Genomic DNA, 20,998 nt, shown 5'->3' on the forward strand with positions numbered 1-20,998 from the left:
TCCCATTGGAATGGAAAGCATTGGGCTAGTCAATACATATTCTCCCATGGATAGCTTGATATTATGGCACTTTCCAGAGCAATTTATTGTTCCTCCATTTGCAACCATCACTTGGCACTTTGGTGCTGGATATAGGAAGCAATTCAATTCTTTTGCTACCTTACAATGAATAAAATTGTGGGTACTTCCCGAATCAATCAACACTATTACCTTTTTCTTCTTGATTTGTCCTTCTATCTTGGTGGTTTGATGGTTTGTGGTGTCAACCTTATTGGTTGTGGAAGACTAGGGGCAACAACACTTCCATCTTTATAGTTGTGAGTGGTATGCTTCATGGTTGCCATAATTTTGCTTTCCATTTTTCTTGCTAACCTGAATGCCTTCTCTAATGAATCAGGTTCCCAAAGGCGAACATCATGTTGGATAATCCTTTAAAGTCCCTATGCAAACATCAATCCTATGCTCCTCTGGAATATTTTTTACCCTTATGTTCAATTTTTGGAACTCCTCAATGTGCTCCATTATTGAACCCTTTTGGTTGAGACTTATCAATTGGCTAAAAAAAGTGTTGCTTTTTGTATCCTCATAATGTGCTGTCAATTCTTCTGTAAAATTTCCCAAGTGATAATTTGTTTACGAGAGCAAAGCCATTGATACCATACAAACTGATTTGGTTCCAAATATTAAGTTGCAATACGTACCTTTTGTGTGTTTTGCACATTATTGAGATCGAAAAATTGCTCCATCTATAATATCCATGTCACGAGATCCTTGCCATCAAACTTCCTCATATCGATTTTTGGAATATGGTGGGTCTTCGATCCAACATTAGAGTCTATGAAATCATGATTAACATTTCTTTTGTTCACATCATGAGTTTCCTTTACTACCCTTTCACCATTAGTAAGTATTTCTTGTAGAAAATTTGTCAAATATGCCTTAAAATCTTTCTTCAAATCGTCAATCTTAGCTTCATACCCATCCTACCTTCTAGCTAGCTATACACATCTAGACCACAGCTAGCTCTATCTATCTATCTGGCCTATATCCCTATCTTCCTAACCTACTTACCTTTAGGTGCTCGACCATAAGCCCCCCACCCAATAAGTAAACCCAAGAGGGAGAGGAGAGGAGAGGACCCTTTAGGGGGCTCACTATTCATATGGTGAGGAGAGGTACGTTAGTGACTCGACCAGCAGGAGAGGTACGTTAGTGACTCGACCAGCGGGAGAGGTACGTTAGTGACTCGACTGATAAGGACCCTTTAGGGGGCCACACCCTTTATCTTAGATTCCACGCCATTTATCTTAGCTTCTGTTAGCTTTTGTGAGAGTGAAATTTGTTGCACTTGGTTTTGTAATTTTGATATATCATGTAGCATTTCTTCCTCTTTTTCATGAGTCATGCTAGAGCTTTCAGGTTGCTTACTAGGTGTTTGCATTTTCTTTCCTCGGGGCATCAGTTACCGATAATAATGCTCTACTATGCCCTTTGAATTCCTTCAAAATAATTTTTCAAACCAAGCTTAAGCAAAAATTTTAAAAAATCTACACACCTTTTTTCACTTTGTAGGAGCTCGATATTGCCTCTGATGTATCTCTGTAATTTCAGATCATCCAGTTCTGAAATTGCAACCTGTAGTAGCCCTCTATGTCGTCTTTCCAATGCCACCAGTCTGATCCCAATTGGATTCTCCAAAGAAGAGTTATGCCAAATCTCCCACAGTGACCTGATTATAGATTAGTTCAGTAGAGCAAACTTGTACGACATGCCACGTGTCCCTGTTTAGACCTTTGGCTGTGAAAAATATATATAAGAAACTACAGTCCATCCTCTTTTTGCACCTTCTTATGAATTTTCAATCCGATGCCCAGAGATAAAGTTATGACAATTTTCCCCAGGTCACCTGTTTGGAATGTAATTCAGGAGTCTGCAAAAAGACCAACTTCCTCAGATCATATCTCCGCAACTATTGCGAAAAGCTCTGAAGTTCGGACCCAAGCTTCACTGCGATCTCTTCTCAAATGGGTTTTTTTTTTTAGCTTCTGAAACTTCGTAAAAAAAAGTTATAGCGAAAATTCCACGATGACCTGTTTGGAGCAGCAAAACCCTAGAATCCAAAGCTCTGATACCAAATGTTATGAAACCAGCTCACAAAAAGATAGAAAAGATAGATCAACGCCTTATAATTCAGCCTCTTCGAGGGGGAAACCTCCTTTACATTACACAAATGAATGATTCCTTAATGATTCAAATGATAAAACCTCCTTTCTATATATAGGAGTCTAAGGAGTCACAATATAACCCAACCGACCTATCAATAATAATATAAAGCCACAAAAATAACAATAGAGGGATTCTATGGGGCATAGTAATAACAATATGGGGGCAATAGGGGAACAACAATATTAATAAGGGATACAACTACAATAGTAATGGGGTAATCACTAGTATTATAGGGACCTAACAGGAAAACTGTAGACATATCAAACATCATCTGAATGGTAGTAGAGGAGATAACAATCCACTATAGCAAGGCATGGAACATGAATCATGCAAACTTTCGAAGAAAAAATGTAGATGTCTAAACCATATGAACTGAAGCATTAACTAATGAATTATGTTACATAATCTCATTTATGTTAGAAACTTATATATTACAGAGCAATGGAACACATAGAATATATTGCAAAAATATAAACACAGAAAACACATAAAACAAGAGAGACACAGATATACGTGGTTCACCCAATTTAGGCTACGTCCACGGAGAAACAACCAGTCCATCCTTTTATATTATCCAGCAAAATGAAGAGATACAACCTACAACAGATCTGCTATAATTCCCTCTTCTCTCTCACACAATCTCCTCTCTCTTTCTTACTCATAATACAGATCTACATAGTCATAATACAATTCCCTCATATATAGCAAGGGGTTGCTTTCTAGGGCAAAAAAAATCTAAATTAAACATAATTTCTACTGTCAGATTTCCTCCTAATGAATGGCCCAGATTGACTACGAAATTACAACATTTGACAAGGCAATTTTACATTGGGCCCCCCGACGGCGCACATTTATGGGCAGTGTTTCTGCCACAATATGAACTAGGATCCAATAAAGAATAAAGAATAAAATCATGCTCCACACCCAACAATTTAAACATCAGAAGATAAAATATAAATGACATCACATAGAAAGGAAACTATCACAGAATAAAATTGACTGAGTATACCATCATAAGAATCTATGTATCATTGAACATAATATCCTAGTCTTCTTGGCACTTGAAAGAGATAAGTAATTTGATCACACAAAAAAAAATAGTAATTTGTTTCAGAGTCCAAATTTTTTTCCTTTTTTTTGATATGTTATATCAAAAAGTACATAAGTTTCAAGATCCACAAAGTCTATAAATGTAGCAATATTACGATTATTTCATAATATGATTCACAAAATATAAGTCAATATTATTATTCTATCTATTTGAAACCTTCTTTTGGCATCTAAACATTGGTCAATTCATTGAGACTGTTGTACACATCCCCCTGTTGTTTTTCTAAAAAAAGGGTGAGTCATATATCTATATTCCAGGATATGGAACTGCACACAAACTTGTTGGATCATATATAACACTGCAATTCATAATCCTCCTTTGTAGCAACTGTATCCTCTGATGCATGAACTTGTCATACTGCCTCAAGCTGTGTGATTGGTTTATGTAATTGTTTCCACTTTGCAAGGTTCTTTCTCTTGTTGATTCATATCCTCTGCATTTCTTCAATTACAAAACCTTTGTGACATATTGTTATAATATATTGAAGGTGAACTGACTGTCAAAAAGATAAACTGAACCATACTAAAGCGATGAGGTAGAACTACAATTTTCTTTAGCAAAACAAGGGTTTCATATATTGCTCTGTCAACCAAGTAGTTGACAGAGGTAACATGATCATTCTTCCATAGCTTCTGATGCCTGAGCAAGTAGGTTCAACTTGTCTTGGCTTGTTGTTGATCTTGTAACCCTTGTGTTACCCTCTTCGATAGTCCTACTAGCTACTAGGTTTTCTTTTTCTTTTCTTTTTGCAGACTCCATTTTCCTCTATCTTGTATCTTTCTTCTTGCCCTTTGAAGACTCTAAAATTTTCTCTTCATCAATCATCACTGGTTCCTTTAGCTTAGCATCAAGCTTTGCTTTAAGTTTTAACCTCAATTTTTTAGTAGGCCGGTATGAGGTTTTCTACTGTAAACCCTAGGCTATGTTTCTTGGTATATATCTTCTATTTTCATGCTTTATTTCCATTTTCACTCTCTTTTTCTTTATGCCATATATTCTCATCTTTCCACATTTTTTTTTGCTGCCTTATTGTTCTACTCTCATAAACCCTAATTTCTGGTTCATTTACATGGTTTTCTGTAGTTTCTTCATTAGGAATATGACTGGATCTGGTCTCTGTTTCTTGAGCCAGGGTTTTGATAGAAATTTTAGCTTTACTCCTTTTTTACCTTTTAGGTGTAGGGTTCCTCACATTTCTTTGCCTCAATTTTTCTACATGCTTGTTTAATTCATTGGTATACAATATCTTGATTAAACCATGGTGGCATATGTCATGAGCTAACAACTTATGCCTAGTTCTATCCTTGGTAGCTATTTTGATCAAATTTTGATGAAGGAAATAAGGCAAATTCATCCTATTGAAACTTTCTTATTGACACAAAAACCTCATGTGATATAAATAAGCTTTAGAGTACCTGCATTCATAGGTAAAGAAAAGTTGCATAATTCTTAGAGCGCTAGACCATTCAGGCTTGAACATGTTTTAGGGGACTCCCACACTTCAATAAGGGTTTTGACAACCTTCCTTTAAGAAGAAATTTAAGTCTACATTTTGCAACCTTTATTTCTTGAACTAATTCTCCCCATGCATAGGCAACCCCGTAGCTTCTGTAATGGATTCTTCTGTGACTGGAAATTGAAAATTCCATATTCGTGTTGTGCTGCCATTAAAAGAGCAGTTGAAGTTGTGCCACCAACTCAAGTTATACCCATTAAAGCGATTAAATATTGACTCCCAACCTGCATTTATGAACAATGACAACATTTCTTGATAAATCTTAAGGTATAGGTCATCTGGTTCATACTGCTTTACATAACTTGATTTTCCCATCTTGCAAATGTTCTAAAATACCAATGCCTCTAACCTCATGGTCGCATTATGTAGACACCTTCAAAACCTTCCCGTGCACTGCAAACTGGTTTCTAGAAATGTTGGAAATTACTGCTTTAGGGTAAACTGTAGTTTTTAGGGTTTAGTTTTATAATTCTTTCTTAGGCATGATAACACTACCAAATGTCACATCAAGTCTGACTAAGGATAAAACCTCTTATGGCCTTCACCTCAGGCTTCAAATCCTTCAAAGTTGTTGTCCAAATCTGCAAAGTGCTCTGGACATGGATATGTACAATGAACTGTGAAAATTGATCTTTCTCAAACCAGGAAATGTTTAAAGAAGCGTTCATTTACTGGACCTACACTCAACAAAACCTCATTTAGGTCTTCCAAAATAAAAGCATTCTTACCTCAGAAAGTAGCAATACTTTAAGGTCCGTTCCGTAAATGATAAAACTTCCCATGCTTCTCCTTTTCCTCAAAACTAGCACCCCACTTTAAGACTAAATCTTGAATCTTAAAATCATCCTCCTTTACGTTCTTATCATGAATTTGCTTGATTTTGTCCTAGAACAACTGAGACTGATTATATATTTTTCTCTTATCTCTTGTACTTTAATACGCTGAATAGTCCTTCTCTGCAAATCATAAGGTTTTGCATCATGTTCCTACAATAGTCTCATCACGAGTATACTCAAAGATACTGGGAAAAATACTTCTGTGCCATAGACCGTTTAAAATGGTGATGTGCCAATGTACTTTTTGGTGTTGATTCTGTCTACCTATAGTGCACACTTCAACTTGGTATTCCAACCCTTTTTGTTTTCGTCTGACAATTTCTTAATGATTCTGACTAGACTATTGTTAGATGATTCAGCCAATGCATTACGCTTAGGTTAATAGTTTGTTGAATGATCTAAAGTAACATGATAATTCTCACAAAATTTGATCATTTTGTGAGATTTAAAATACTGAGCATTACCTATTATGATTTTTCTAGGGCAAATTTTGTGAGATTTAAGATACTGAGCATTACCTATTATGATTTTTCTAGGGCAACCAAATCTTGAAAAAATATTTTCTAAAAATTGAATCACCACATTATCAGTAGCATGTCTTGTTGGTATGGTTTCAATCCATTTAGTGCAGTAATATGTGGCAGTTAATATCCATTTATGTTGTCCTGAATAATGTGGATGAATTTCTCCAATAAAGACGAAACCCCATTGTTGAAAAGGAGTTTATACCAAGATGGGTTTCAGAGGTAACGAAGACAATTTTATTTTCCCTTCAAAAATATGACATTTGAAACAAGTTGCCACTTCTCTGTGTACATATGCAAAAAAGGTTGGCAAATAGTAGCCTGCCCTAAGGATTTTATTTGTTGTAGCTTTTCAATAGTGATGCCCTCCACACACTACTTGATGAAATTCTTCTTCAAAAGTGTTCGTGCTTGATCTTTCCAATATAAATAGCTATAGGGACAACAAAACTTAACAACTTTCAAATTCAATGACCATGCTCTGGTTTTATTCATCCCAGGTGGGGCTTCCAAATTCTGCAAACATATATTATGTCGTTGTACAAGGGGAAAGTTATAAGTTCATTAGATACTTTAAAAACCAATCTTTTTTCTGAGTCATTGGAAAATATTGAAAAAAAAACTATACCCAAAGTGTCACAATTGGTCTCAACCATCAGTTTTGCTAAACCCTGACCTTTGGTTAACTTGGTGGGTTTAATCTAGTTCATATTCTAACAATCTTGCTATCCACTTGCCCATTTTTCCATCACTATCAGGTTGACTTAGGATATCCTTTACAAAAACATTGAGGACAAAATCTATTGCATTAGAAAGCAGAATATATACCTTGAAATCCTTTAGTGCTTTCACTAGTGGAAAGACCTGTTTTTCCATAATGTTGTACTTTAGTTCTACATCTCTTAAAGTTCTGCTAAAAAACGAAATAGGCAACTCTTGATTGTCTTTATACTTCTGCAACAATACTCATGAATTTGCGTGTTTTGAAGCAAAAGAAAATACTAGGAATTCTTTTGAGAAATTTGGGTTGATAAGAACATGGGCTTTAGTTATTGCTGATTTGATTTCTTCAAAAGATTGCTTAGCTACAATTGTCCACTTGACTTCACTATTCTTCTTTAACATGCTATTAATTACCCTTAAGATTCCAACAAAATTTGGAATGAATCTTTGTAGGAAATTTACTCTACCAAGGAAAGACTAGACCTCCATTTTACTTCTAGGTAACTTGAGCTTCTATATTGCTTCAACTCTTTCTGGATCAATTCAGATACCATCTTTGGATTCTATGTTACCGAATAGTTTACCTTCTTTCATAGAAAAATGTGATTTTTTGGGGTTGAGTGAAATACCAAATTTTTTGCACTTCAAAAATATTTGTATGAGATGTTTTAAGTGCTCCAAATCAGATGTTGAATATATTGAGATATCATTCAGCTAGACTACCACAAACTTATTCTTCTCCCCTGCAAAGGCTATGTCCATTTCCCTTTGAAATGTAGCTCCTATGTTCATCAATCCAAAATGCATTTTGGAGTACATGAACGTTCCCCATGGCATAGTGAAAGATGTCTTTTCTTGGTCTTCCAGATGCACCAATATCTGATTGTACCCTGAGAAACCATCTAACATTAAAATCCTCTCTGAATCAACAATAGTTTGCAATATATGCTCCATCTTGGGCAGTGGGTAATTATCCTTCAAAGATACTTCATTTAGATTTCTGAAATCCACACACAATTGAATCTTCCCATTCTTATTTCTCACTAGTACAAGGTTAACAATCCATTTGGAGAATCTAAAGGAAATTATAATCTTAACATCCAACAAATTATAATTTATTATTAATCATAATACCACCGCATATTAATAACCCCATATTAATCATAATATACACCTCATATTAATAACACCATTGATTTAGTATAGCTCCCTTTGTCAATTTATTAATCTTAAAAACCCCACATATTAATAACAAAATAACTTATTATTAACTTATTAACTACCTTATTAACAATTATAATAGTACATCAATAATATTAATATCATGATTAACTCTAGGTATTTTATTTCTTTAGTTATATCATAGGATTATTAATTAAAATATACCTTATTAAGTTCTTAGATTTATAATTATATAGTTAGAAGTATCATAGTAATTAAACATATTAATTAAATCACTCCTCTCTATTGACATTAATATTATTAATAAGATTGAAATTTGAATCATATACCTTGATATTTTCTTAGATTTTTGATTATATATAAAGTTAGAAGTATCCTATTAATTAGATGTATTAATCAAATCTTTCCTCATTATTCATATTAATATTATTAATAAGATTGTAATTCGATCATTAAATTATGAAAGTAACTTTAAATTTATTATTAAATAAAAATAAAAATAATTAGGTTAAGCTTTAATAATATTCTACTTTATATAAATAAATTTATTATTATTAAATTAAAAATAAAATAATTAAAATCTTTAATAAATAATCTGTTTTACTCTTTAGGTCAATCTGTTGGTCGACTCTTTTCTCTTTTTTCTCGTCCTTCTCCTATTTATCCCTCCATTTCTCTTCTCTTCTCTGCAGGTTTTTCCTGATGATGGGTCATGGTATTGATTCAAAATGTCAAAAACTCAAAATGAATAATGTGGAAGTTTCGAGATCTCATAATCAAAATCCAACAACTTTTTAACCTCCTTCTCTATTAATGGCAACAACTATGGATTTATTCTTTCAGATTTTGATTGAAAGCCTTCTCATTTTCCTTTAAGGGTACAATGTGTTGAATTATACTTCTATCATAAACACTTAAATCTTCATATCTCTATGCGAAAGCATCAGAAAAATCTTTCAATTAAACAAAATATTTTTCCTTCTTCTCACCATTTAAAGAATTGGAAATTTTGACAAATTTTGGCTCCTTTTCTATCCCTAAATTACAACCTTGTAATTCACTACTATTAGGCTTTATCTTTGGTTTAACAGCCACATCATTACTGCAAATAATTTTTCTAGAGGCACTAACCCACTAGAAGGAAATTATTGCTTAGTTTAATTATTTTCTGATCACATATAGCATTTAGAAAACCATCTGTATCAACCTTGTCATCTGAATCTCTATCATCATCAATCAGACTGTTGGAAAACTCATCGGTCATTTCCAAAAATCTCTTTATTTGCTAGTAATCTTCGAATACCTGTCAGTGTTTAATGTTGTTTGGAATGGATGGTCTATGTCTCACTTCTATCTGATATTTCTTATTTGGGTAAATAGGATTTTTGAACATACTGACTGCACTAGCTAGTGAATCAAAAACACAATTTTCTTGTTTAGAAATTGTTGAAATTTTAGTTTCGAAAAAGAAATTACCAAATAAGTCCCAAACTTAATTTCTATAAGCTCTCATCCTTGGGTGCTTCATCTGATATCTTGCTTTGACCTGATTTATAATTAGCTTCGATTCCCTAAAAAACGCAGATCCTTTTAGCTCTTTGTTCCTTGAGTTTGTTCAAGCTAATGGTTAAAGCCTCATATTCAGCTACGTTATTAGAGCATTCAAAATACAAATTGAAAGAATGCACTTGACTATCTCCATCTGGTGTAATGATCCATATACCAACCCCTTATCCATCTCTGCAAATAGAGCCGTCAAAATGCATGTTCCATGTCTAAATCTTGTCAGGTACTTGCTCATTTTCTATTTGAACTTGATCTTCCACATGCTGTTGGTTTTCTTTTTCCAAATTTAAGTCATTATATAGAATTGTCGAGCCCAAATCAATATCTACAACATAAATAGGATGATTCTCTGGTTCAACCTTACTACTTACCACATATTTCATTTGGAATTCCCTGTAGAGTCTCCTTGTTTCTCCAAAAATAGGGATGGAAGCATAGGACATGTCCATTTGCAGAGTACCACCCACTTTGGTTGCCCAAGAACGAGAAAGTGACATTCCAAATCTTGGCGGTATATCTTCCATCACAACATTCATCACAATACTCTTTGCCAAAATTTGAGTCAAATTTAAAACCAAATATTTAATCAGCGCTAAACATTGTACCTTTCTTGAATCAGATGAAAAACAAATCTTTATAAGGTCTAGTGATATCCAACCCTAAATTATCCATAACAATCTCGGGTATCAAATTCTGTGAAGCCCCTGAGTAGGGAAATTGCATTATGCAAAACCATATCACGAATGTTAAAGTTGACATAAAAGGGGGGCACATCTTCAATTATCTTAGTAACATGACGACCAAATAAGAATGTAGGTGAATCATCTTGGATACTCAAAGAATCCTAAGGATTGATATAAGTGTCTGATTAGTTAGTGAGCCCTTTACCATCTTGACAATCTGTTGTTCTTTATACTGCATATTCTTTAACAATTCAACAAAAGGAATAGATATCTTAACTTTTCCTATCTCATTTTCCAAACAGAAAGAAGACTGAACTTTTTCCAAATCCTTTACATTTCCCTCTTTTCTACCTTCATCACCCATCTTAGATGCATCCTTCTTTTATTCAACTATTTTCTTAGGCTCATATGCCTTCTTAGGTTTGGCTTGTTTCTGCTTAACTACAGGTTTTACTGGAGGAGATATAACAACTACATTTCAAACTTTGAGGTTATATCGTCTCTGAAAATCAATGACAACATTATTGTAACCTTGCTAATATATCTCTGAGTCAAACATAAATTGCTTACTATTTGTTTCTTCTAAACATTCATTATATTTGTCATGCTCTTCTTTAGTAAAAAACACCTGAGTTTCTTGATCGTCAAAACAATTAATCTGATGCTGTTCAGTCTCTTCATTATCTTCCTCATCAACAAAATTCTTAGGAAATGGAGGTCTGACTATTTGTTATTCATTTGGAATTTTCTGACGAACCTGAGGTCTAGGTGGCCTTCTAAAATTCGGATTTCTAACTTGGGGTTGAGGCTCACCCTTGGGACGAGTTAGCTTGTCGACCAATTTATCCATTGTCTTTAGCATGGCATAAAATTTGGTATCTGTTGAAGAAGATGGTTCATCCTTAAATGCTACCTTCCTCTCAATCCTCATTGTTTTCCATTTTAGCTAGTAAATTAGTTTCCACTCCTATAACATTGTTTTGTAGGGCTTCCAGTGTGGTAGGATTTCTTTCTCTTAACTGAAAGGAGAATTATGCTTCAAATGCATCGGGATAATGTAGAAGGGATAGTCCTCGAGGTGGCTTAGTCTCAGTTGGAATAGAATTATAAACATTGTTAAACCTAACAGAACATTCTTGCACTGTTTCCCCTAGGTTTATCTTCAAATTTTCATATCTAGCCAAGATATGTAAAGGGTTTTTCTTTATCTCCTATCTAGCAAGAAAAATCTACTCGAACTACTGAAAGTTTTCAATGCCTTCTATTGGCAGTCCACTAAACCATTTTTTAACTTCTCCTGAGAGTCTTTGCACAAAAAGTCTTAAGTTAACATCTTCATGATCTACCTCCTCCAAATCTAAGAAGTCATTAAATTTATCCACGTGTTGTTGAGCTTTAAGGGGTCTTGTCCCATCAAACTGAAGTAAAAACTGACCATAATTTAGAGGAAGATCATGTAGTGGAGCTTGGAGATTAAGAGGGGTGTATCTAGCAGCCATGGTTGTGTGAGATGAGGTTGAAAAACCAACACTAGGAATTTGGAATGCAGATGGCAAAGGAAGTGAAACTATTGCTGTAACAATTAATGAAATATGGATATAAGATCCAATAGAAACAACTAGAGCAGAACAATATGGAATGGAGAATGAAAATGAAACAGGTGGAGTAGAAAAAGGTGGGACAAAATACTGAAATGCATGGGATTTAGAACAACTACTTGAAGTTAATGAACTAAATGCTCTAATTTCTGAAAATGTAACCAAATATATTTTTCTTCTTGTGATACACTTAATTCTTGAGAAAAAGTACTAGGAATATAGGTTTTAAATTTTGTCTCATCAGGAACTGTTTCTGACAAATTAGATTTTGATTTTGACCTAAATAAAGTATGCTCAAACTTGAGATCAAATTGGATGTCTTCAATAGGTTTTACCTCTTTATGTAGAGACAAAGACTTTTCTAAAAGATTGGTACTTGTTTCGTTTGCAGACTTCCTTTTTCTAAAGAGTTTTTTAGGACTTGTCAAGATCTTTGGTGGATTAGGATCAGGGTTTCTCCTTGTGTGAATCCTTCTATGTGCCAAAATTTCCAATAGAGTCACTTCGAACTTTGAACTGTGGAGTCACCACAACAAATAGAACAACCAATACTACTATCTAACTTTCTGTTTTCCCTCAAAAAGTAGATTTGATCATTAAAAACAATCTTGGGGAATATGTACTTTCGTTTCCCTAGTATGGTCACCAAGATGTTAACACTCAGAAAGTTTCTTGGCTACAACAGAAAAATTCCTAAGATAATCTTTTCAAAATAATATTGTAGATTGGAGGGTATCCCCTTCAATCCAAAGAGGGCTCTCTCTGGTAACCTAATCATTAGTCTTAGAAATTGATTGTGTTTTCAAACAATGGCTAGATCTTCTGTAGGGTTGTGCTGGAAATAGGGTTTGGTTGGGATGAAGCAATTAATCCATTGGGAAATGGGGTCAACAAATTAGGTTTTTAGATGCAGTTACCAAGATATTGTCTGTGTGAATCAAGAGGGATAAAGGCAAGGCAGATGGCAAACTGTAGACATATCAAAAATCATCTGAATGGTAGTAAAAGGAGATAACAATCACTATAATAGGGCATAAAACATGAATCCTGTATTAAAAGAAAAAGTGCAGATTTCTAAACTATATGAACAGTGAAAATTTCATCTATTACAACAATTGGAAATTATTTTCCTAATTGTTAATTTATTTAACAATTTATTTGCAGTTTGCTATGACAAATACCAAATAATTACTGCGATTTTCACAAATAAATATTGCGCAAGAAATGAGCCCTGGAATATGAGAAAATATAGCAGACGCACACATAAAATATGACACAATTCTTTTTGGAAAAATGTCCCAGGAAAAACCCAAATTGGGAAAACCAGTGCAACAGCTGAGGGTTTTTATTATTAAGCAACAGTGAAATTATGAGTACAATCTGGATGCCTGAAATTGGCAATCCACAACAAGAAAATATGGCTGAATTTTTCTAAGTGAATTTCCCTTCCTCCACAAGTAACCCTAGCACTCGCGCGTCTGCCTGTACTCACACGCCTGTACTCACACTACTTCCCGTACTCGGGATTCTTCCTGTACTCACGTGAATTCCATACTCGGGCTCCTGCCCACACTCGCATTGCCTGTACGGGGAATAACTCGGCCTCTTGCTACTACCTCTTCGGATCTAGAAATATTCCTTCAGATCATAGTCCCTACACCTGATTGACACCGCGTCCCTCTTTGGCTCGAACTCTTGCTACTAGCTCGATCTGCACAAGGAACTATTGCTCAAGTGTCTCTAGTGTATTCTCCAAGTGCCCATTGACTTCTTCTTATAATCCTCTATTGGTGCACCAACGAACAAGATTAAAACTTAATAAAGGGCTAGGATAATCTTGAAGTCAATTCGTGTGAGTTTCTAGACTATTCTCACCTTGACTTAATTAATTATGATTAATTAACCAATTTTCGTAAGTTTAGACATTATAAACATTAAATAATAGGTTAATAATCTAATTAAGTCATATCTAGGTGGAATTTCTAGAAACTATTATTGGGTTTTGGAGATCTCATGTATTCTAGCCTCTCCACGAAATTTCGTGGCCAGAACACATCCGATGCTATAGAAACTAACACTTCCTCTTAGTGAGGACTGTGTTCTAGTGCTGCACATCCTGCCACAACACTCCATCATTATATCATCCTCTGTTATGCTGTTGATGTCTCGCTGTTGCTACCCACCAACCACTGCACAACTCTAATTCTACATATGTGATGTTGCTGACCCTGCTATACTGCTGCCAACACTGCATCTGCACTACAACTCCCTCTCATCTATTGCTATTGCAACTGCAACAAGTGCAACTGAGAAGCCATACTAAATACTGAATCAATTGTGTATGTTGCATCTGTCTCCCAAGTACTGATTTCTACTAGCAGTTGCACTGTCTATTGAAGAATTTGCGTTATTTCCAACTCTGCATCTGAGCCACCTCCTCTGCTATCAGCACTGCACTGTGCTCCTCAACACTTCATTGCTATTAGTCTACAACTGTCACTCGGAATTTGACTGCATCACTGACATTGTTCCATCCTGCTACTGAATATTGTGGGCCCCCATAGCTAGGTAATGATCCATGAAGAGGACACCTCAGTGGACCCTGCCCAAATCTCTGCAACTCTCGGACTACAACTCGATGTCGTCCCCCCTCTCTCCTAGAGGTATAACTGCAAACATCGTGAAATCTGATCTACTCATACTATTGTTTCCACTGCTCTGTTGCTATCTCTGCACTGCTACTACTATTGCTCTATTGCAATCTCTGCAATGCTGTTGCAAATACTGTAATAATGAGTCTTATATCTTAGATCCTGAAGCACTAGCTTCCATAGGGCTACTCCCTCTGAAGCTAGACTCCCTTTGAGTCTCGATCTCCCTTTGGGAAATCTCTCTTCTTCCTCCTGGAAACTCACACTCTCCTCCTGCACTGGAAGCTAAACTGCATAGCTTTGCACTGGGAATCTTCTGGTTAGAACTGTACCTACATACTGCAACTGGGAAATTCACACTCCTTATGTCATTGGAATAGTTCTATAACCGTCTCCCGGGTACTAACTATAATTAGCTATGCAACTGTCATTTGAATAACTAGCTACGTCTATTGACACTGAACTTGCTACTATGATAATGTGGGCTCCTGTAGCAAAGGTGATGGTCCCACTGCAACAATCCAGAATTGATTTGACTAATCTCCTTATTGCAACTGCGTTGAACCCTGCACAACATGGAACATTGGATTCTTATACTCCTCCTCCTCTTGGATCTGGTGCCCCACTATATCCTTTTAAGCCTATTCCCTAGCTGGGACCTTTCACTTTACAACTCACACTGGATAACTTGTACTTCCTCTAGTAGATTACTATGGCTATTGGAATTCAATATGCTTCCAGATATGCATTCTGGCTAACTCGCACATACTCCTCTAGAAATCTCGTATAACCATCTCTAGAAAGCTGTAAAATTTGTGAAACTCAAATAATCTGGATACTGCTGCTGGAAATCTCCCTCTTTCACCCGTTCGGCTGCTGGAAATGTTATTCACATCCCCTGATGGAGTGAGAAAATCTTCTCATGGCTACTGCCAATCTGTAAAAAGAAAAATGAACCTCTAAAACTCAAATTCCCCTGAGAGAAATTTCCCCCTGTTGTGTGTGATTTTGTCTTCCATGTGACGTTGGTTTTGCTACTGCAAAATCCTCTGCGTCCAACCATAAATCTACTTATTGAAAATCTAAACTGCTGCTACTCCCTCTGATTGCTGGAAGTTACTATTCTGGGTAAATTGATTTTTCTGCAAACCTGCAACTGAAAATCAAACCCTTGCCCAACAATTCGATCTGCGTGTGTGGGTATCGTGCAACCTTTGAGAATTTTGCCCCGTTGTTCCCTCTGAACAGTGAAATTCCCTTCTCCACTTCTAAGCTTCCTGGTTGATCACTCACACTTTGATACCATGTGAAATTTTCAACTCTATTGCAACAATTAGAAATTATTTTCCTATTTTTTAATTTATTTAACAATTTATTTGCAGTTTTCTACGACAAATACCAAATAATTTATATTGTGATTTTCAAAAATAAATACTTCGGAAGGAAACTAGCGCTAGAATATGAGAAAATCTAACACACACACACACATAAAATATGACACAATAATTTTTGGACAAATGCCGCCAGAAAAATCCAACTTGAGAAAATCAGTGCCAACTAAATTTTTTATTATTAAATGATAGTGAAATTCTGAGTACAATCTAGATGCCCGAAACTGGCAATCCACAACAAGAAAATCCAACCGAAATTATCTAAGGGAATTTCCCTTCCTCCATAAGAAACCTTGACACTCGTTGTTCCTGCACTCACATGACTTCATGTACTCACACTTATTTCTGTACTAGCGCTTCTGCCCATACTCGCGCGATTGCCCATACTCGAGCTTCTGCCTATACTCGTGTTGTCGACACTCGAGTTGTCTGTACCAAGAATAACACGACCTCTTGTTGTTGTCTCTCCGGATCTGGAAATATTCCTCGGATCACTGTCCCTGCCCCTCACTGACACCGCATCCCTCTCTAGCTCGAACTCTTGTTGCTAGCTCGATCTGCACAAGGAAATGCTGCTGAGGTGTCTCTAGTGTATTCTCCAAGTTCCCATTGACTTCTTCTTATAATCCTCTGTTGGACCACCAAAGACCAAGATTAAAACTTAATCTAGGGATAAGATCATCTTGAAGTCAATCCATGTGAGTTTCGAGACTATTCTCACCTTGACTTAATTAATTTTGATTAATTAACCAATTTTCCTAACTTTAGACTTAAGAAACATTAAAAAATTGATTAATAATCTAATTAAGTCATCTCTAGGTGGAATTTCCAGAAACGATTTAGAACACATCCAATGCTACAGAAACTAACATGAACTAGAGCATTAAATAATGAATGTTGTCACATAATCTTATTTAAACATCAAAAGATAAAAGATAAATGACACCACATAGAAAGGAAACCATCAAAGAAGAAAACTGTTTGACTACACAATTATAGGAATCTCTGTATCATTGAACATAATATCCTAGTCTTCTTGGCACTTGAAAGAGATAAGTAATTTGATCACACACAACAAAAAGGGAGTACTTTGTTTTAGATTCCAACATTTTTTCCTTCTTTTTGATTTTTTATAGGAAAAATACATAAGTTCCAAGATCCACGAAGTCTGGAAATGTAACAATATTACAATTATCTCATAATATAATTCAGAAAATACAAGTCAATCTTATTATTCTAGCTATTCGAAACCTTATTTTGACATATAAACATTGGTCAAAGCATTCTTGAGACTGTTATATGCATCCCCCTACTATTTTTCTGGAAAAAGGACGAGTCCTATATCTATATTTTTAGGATATAGAACTACTCACAAACTTGTAGGATCATATATGACATGTAATTCGTAATCCTCCTTTGTAGAAACTGTATCCTCCGATGCATGAACATGTAAAATTGCCTCAAACTGTGTGATTGGTTTATGTAACTGTTCTCACTTTCCAAGGTTCTTTCTCTTGTTGATTCACATCCTTTGCATTTATTCAATTACAAAACCTTTGTGACATATTGCTATAATATACTAAAGGTAAACTGGCTATCAAAAAAATAAACTGAAGCATACTAAAGCACTGAGGTAAAAATAGGGTTTTTTTTTCTAGCAAAACTAGGGTTTCATATATTTCTATGTCAACCAAGTAGTTGATAGAGGTAACATGATCATTCTTCCATAGCTTCTACAACCTAAGCAAGTAGATTCAATTTGTCTTAGGTTGTTGTTGATCTTGTAACCCTTATGTTACCCTCTTGGATAATCCTGCTAGCTACTGGGTTTGGTTTTTCTTTTGTTTTTGAAGACTCTGTTTTCCTTTGTCCTGTAGCTTTCTTTTTGCCCTTTGAAGACTGTACATTTTTCTCTTCATCAATTATCACTTGTTCCTTTAGCTTAGGATGAATCTTTGATTTAAGTTTTAACCTCAATTTGTTAGTAGGATGAGTATGATGTTTTCTACTGTAAACCCTAGGCTCTATTTCTTGGTCTGTATCTTCTATTTTCATGCTTTGTTTCCCCTTTTCACTCTCTGCTGCTTTATGCCATGCCTCCTCATCTTCCCCCATTTGTTTCTATTTCCTTCTTGTTCTCCTCCCACAAACACTAATTTCTGGTTCATTTACAGGGTTTTCTATAGTTTCTTCATTAGGAATATCACTGGATCTAGTCTTCATTTCTTGAGCCAGGGTTTTGACAAAAAATTTAGTTTTACTCCTTTTCTACTTTATGGGTGCAAGATTCCTCAGATTTCTTTGCCTCAATTTTTCTACTTGCTTGTTTAATTCATGGGTATATAATATCTTGATTAAAACATGAAGTCATATGTCATGAGGTAACAAATTAGGTCTAGTTCTAGCCTTGGTAGCCATTTTGAGCAAATTTGGATGAAGGAAATAAGGTAAATTCATCCTACCGAAACCTACTAAAGGACACAAAAACCTCATGTGAGATAAATAAGCTTTAGAGTACCTTCCTTCACAAGTAAAGAAAATTTACACGGTTCTTAGAGCACTAGACCATTCAGGCTTCAACATGTTATGGGGTCATGGGGGTTTCACTTAATGAACCTCTGATATATCACGTGCGTTCGTGGCATACTAAACAATACCCCTAATTTGACCACATATTAGAAAATAGCTCTAAAAATCAAATTATTTAAGCCCCTACCAATATGAACCCAATACGACTTCCCAATTAAAAAAAAACCCCTACTTTCACTAGATATTGTAGGTATCGAGTTTTTCATTAACATTTCTCATACCCTTTAACATTTTTCATTAACTTTGAGCTCCTTTTTTTATACTTTCCAATATAAAAATCCTTTCCCCCCATATATCCCCCAATATATTATGTCATTTTTTCCTCAATATATACCCCCCAATATGAATGCACGTGGTATGGTATTGCCCCCACATTGAAGCTCTTGTGTATGGGGTACTCCCATGCTCCAATAATGGATTTTCCAACCCGTTAAAGCCTCGAAAATCGCTGCAACAACATGGGGGATGACCACCCGGTTCGGACCTTAAAGCAGCTCCTTTTCCGTTTGGAATGGTGGTTCTGACTGGTTCAACTAGGTCCAGTTACCTTCTCTTAATCTTTAATGACGTTAAAATTTAACTTTCATTCACCAATGGAGAAGAGACATCAGATCAACCCTCTTGCTGATTAGGGAAGAAAGTGATCCTTAAGCTGATTTAGGGCTCAGTCAATCCACTACTAAAGTTTGTCTCTTTGGGAAGAGGACTTAAAAGAATGTAGAAATTATTCTAAATGCAAATTTATTCTAAGACGCAAACAAAAAAACCTATCTTAATCCTATCACAATTAGGCAGATATGAATATAACCCAATCAAGAGCAAGATATTTAAAGTATTGAGATTTAAATATGTCTTGTTTATAATGAATATCAAGTTAATGAAGTAGTTCAATTAACTGAAATTATGGATACCAAAACACATCCTATTGAGACCTCTTAACTGAAATAATCAATCAACAACACTCAGGAAGAAGTTCACAAAATGATATTGATCATTTAATCAGTAACTTGAATTATTAAACAATAATATGTGGAAGAAGTTCACAACATATCACTATTTATTAAACCAGTATTAAAAGACAGATTTATGAGTAAATAGTTACTCAAAAATAAGAATTCAGCCCATAAGAGCAGAGATAAATAATAACATAAAATAGAGGCAAATTACCCATACCGACAAAAGTGCACAAATATGTAAATAAATGGACACATGCTTGTCATCATAAAATTAAACTAGCATTTAAAATAATAGTATTCGAAATACCAATTTATTGAATCCATTTCTCCAGCTCCGGTCTCTAATAGTCCTTTACAATTCCCGAGTTTCTACTTTCAAAAGTAGAGCTACAATAGTGTAAACTCTGTTCATTATACATAACTCAGAATGTAAAAGAAAAACCTCAATAATCCCCAGATCTGAGATTTCCACTCCTCCCACCTACAACTCTAAATCCCTATTACATAAGTGCTTTTAGAATTCCAGAATTGCAGAGGAGAGCAGCCCTTATTACATTCTGCAATCTGCTATTTATAATATTTGCAAAGGAATTCTTGAGAGGAAAGTTTGTTGAAGAAAAATCTATCCAATCAATTTTATTTGCTCAAAATTCCCATCTTTAATTGCTGGAGCATTCTCATTGATTGAGATCTTTTTTCCATATCTCTTCTACTGCTTTCCTGCAAAAAGAAATAAAAAATGAATTAAGATGCAACAATAAAATCAAAATATCATTTCTGGTATTAAAATAAATCCAATCAAATTCTATTTAAATAAATAATTGAAAATAAAATATAAGCTCTCTATTGATGTATGGGATGGTTTAATTGGCCAAGGATATTATTGATGAGCGATTCTGCAATTAGAAAAGGCTTGGTTAAATGATAATGAAGAAAATAAAACTCAGAAAATTGATTTTGTTTTCAAAATTTGGAGCTTGATCTTCTGCTTGATTTTTGACCCAATAATTGACCAAATCTGTTAGTGAAATCTCCTCAGAAATGTTCTCATTTATTTTATCTTTATAATAAGCGGTTTTGAGCCTCATTTGGCCAAGTATAACTCAATCTATGAGCCTTCAAAGTTGATGAGTCAAATCTGACATAATTTTGAAATTTCTGTTGTTGGGCTAAAAACCAAAATTTTTATTAAAAATTTAATCCTAAATTAGAATTCTAACTCACTAATAATTAATTCTACTTTAATTGTTAATCATAAATTAAACTAATTATTTAATAAACTATTATTAATTAATGTTAATCTAACTAATTAATATAATTAACTATTTATAACTCATTAATATTAATCTAAATAATATTTAAATTTTAATTAAATTAAATTAATTAACTTTTATATATTAATTAAATTAATTAGTTTAATATTTAATATTTAAATATTCTAAACTA

Source organism: Pinus tabuliformis, chromosome J, assembly GCF_031772625.1.
Source record: "Pinus tabuliformis cultivar Carrire ecotype Pingquan chromosome J, CPIR1, whole genome shotgun sequence".
Taxonomy (NCBI): domain Eukaryota; kingdom Viridiplantae; phylum Streptophyta; class Pinopsida; order Pinales; family Pinaceae; genus Pinus; species Pinus tabuliformis.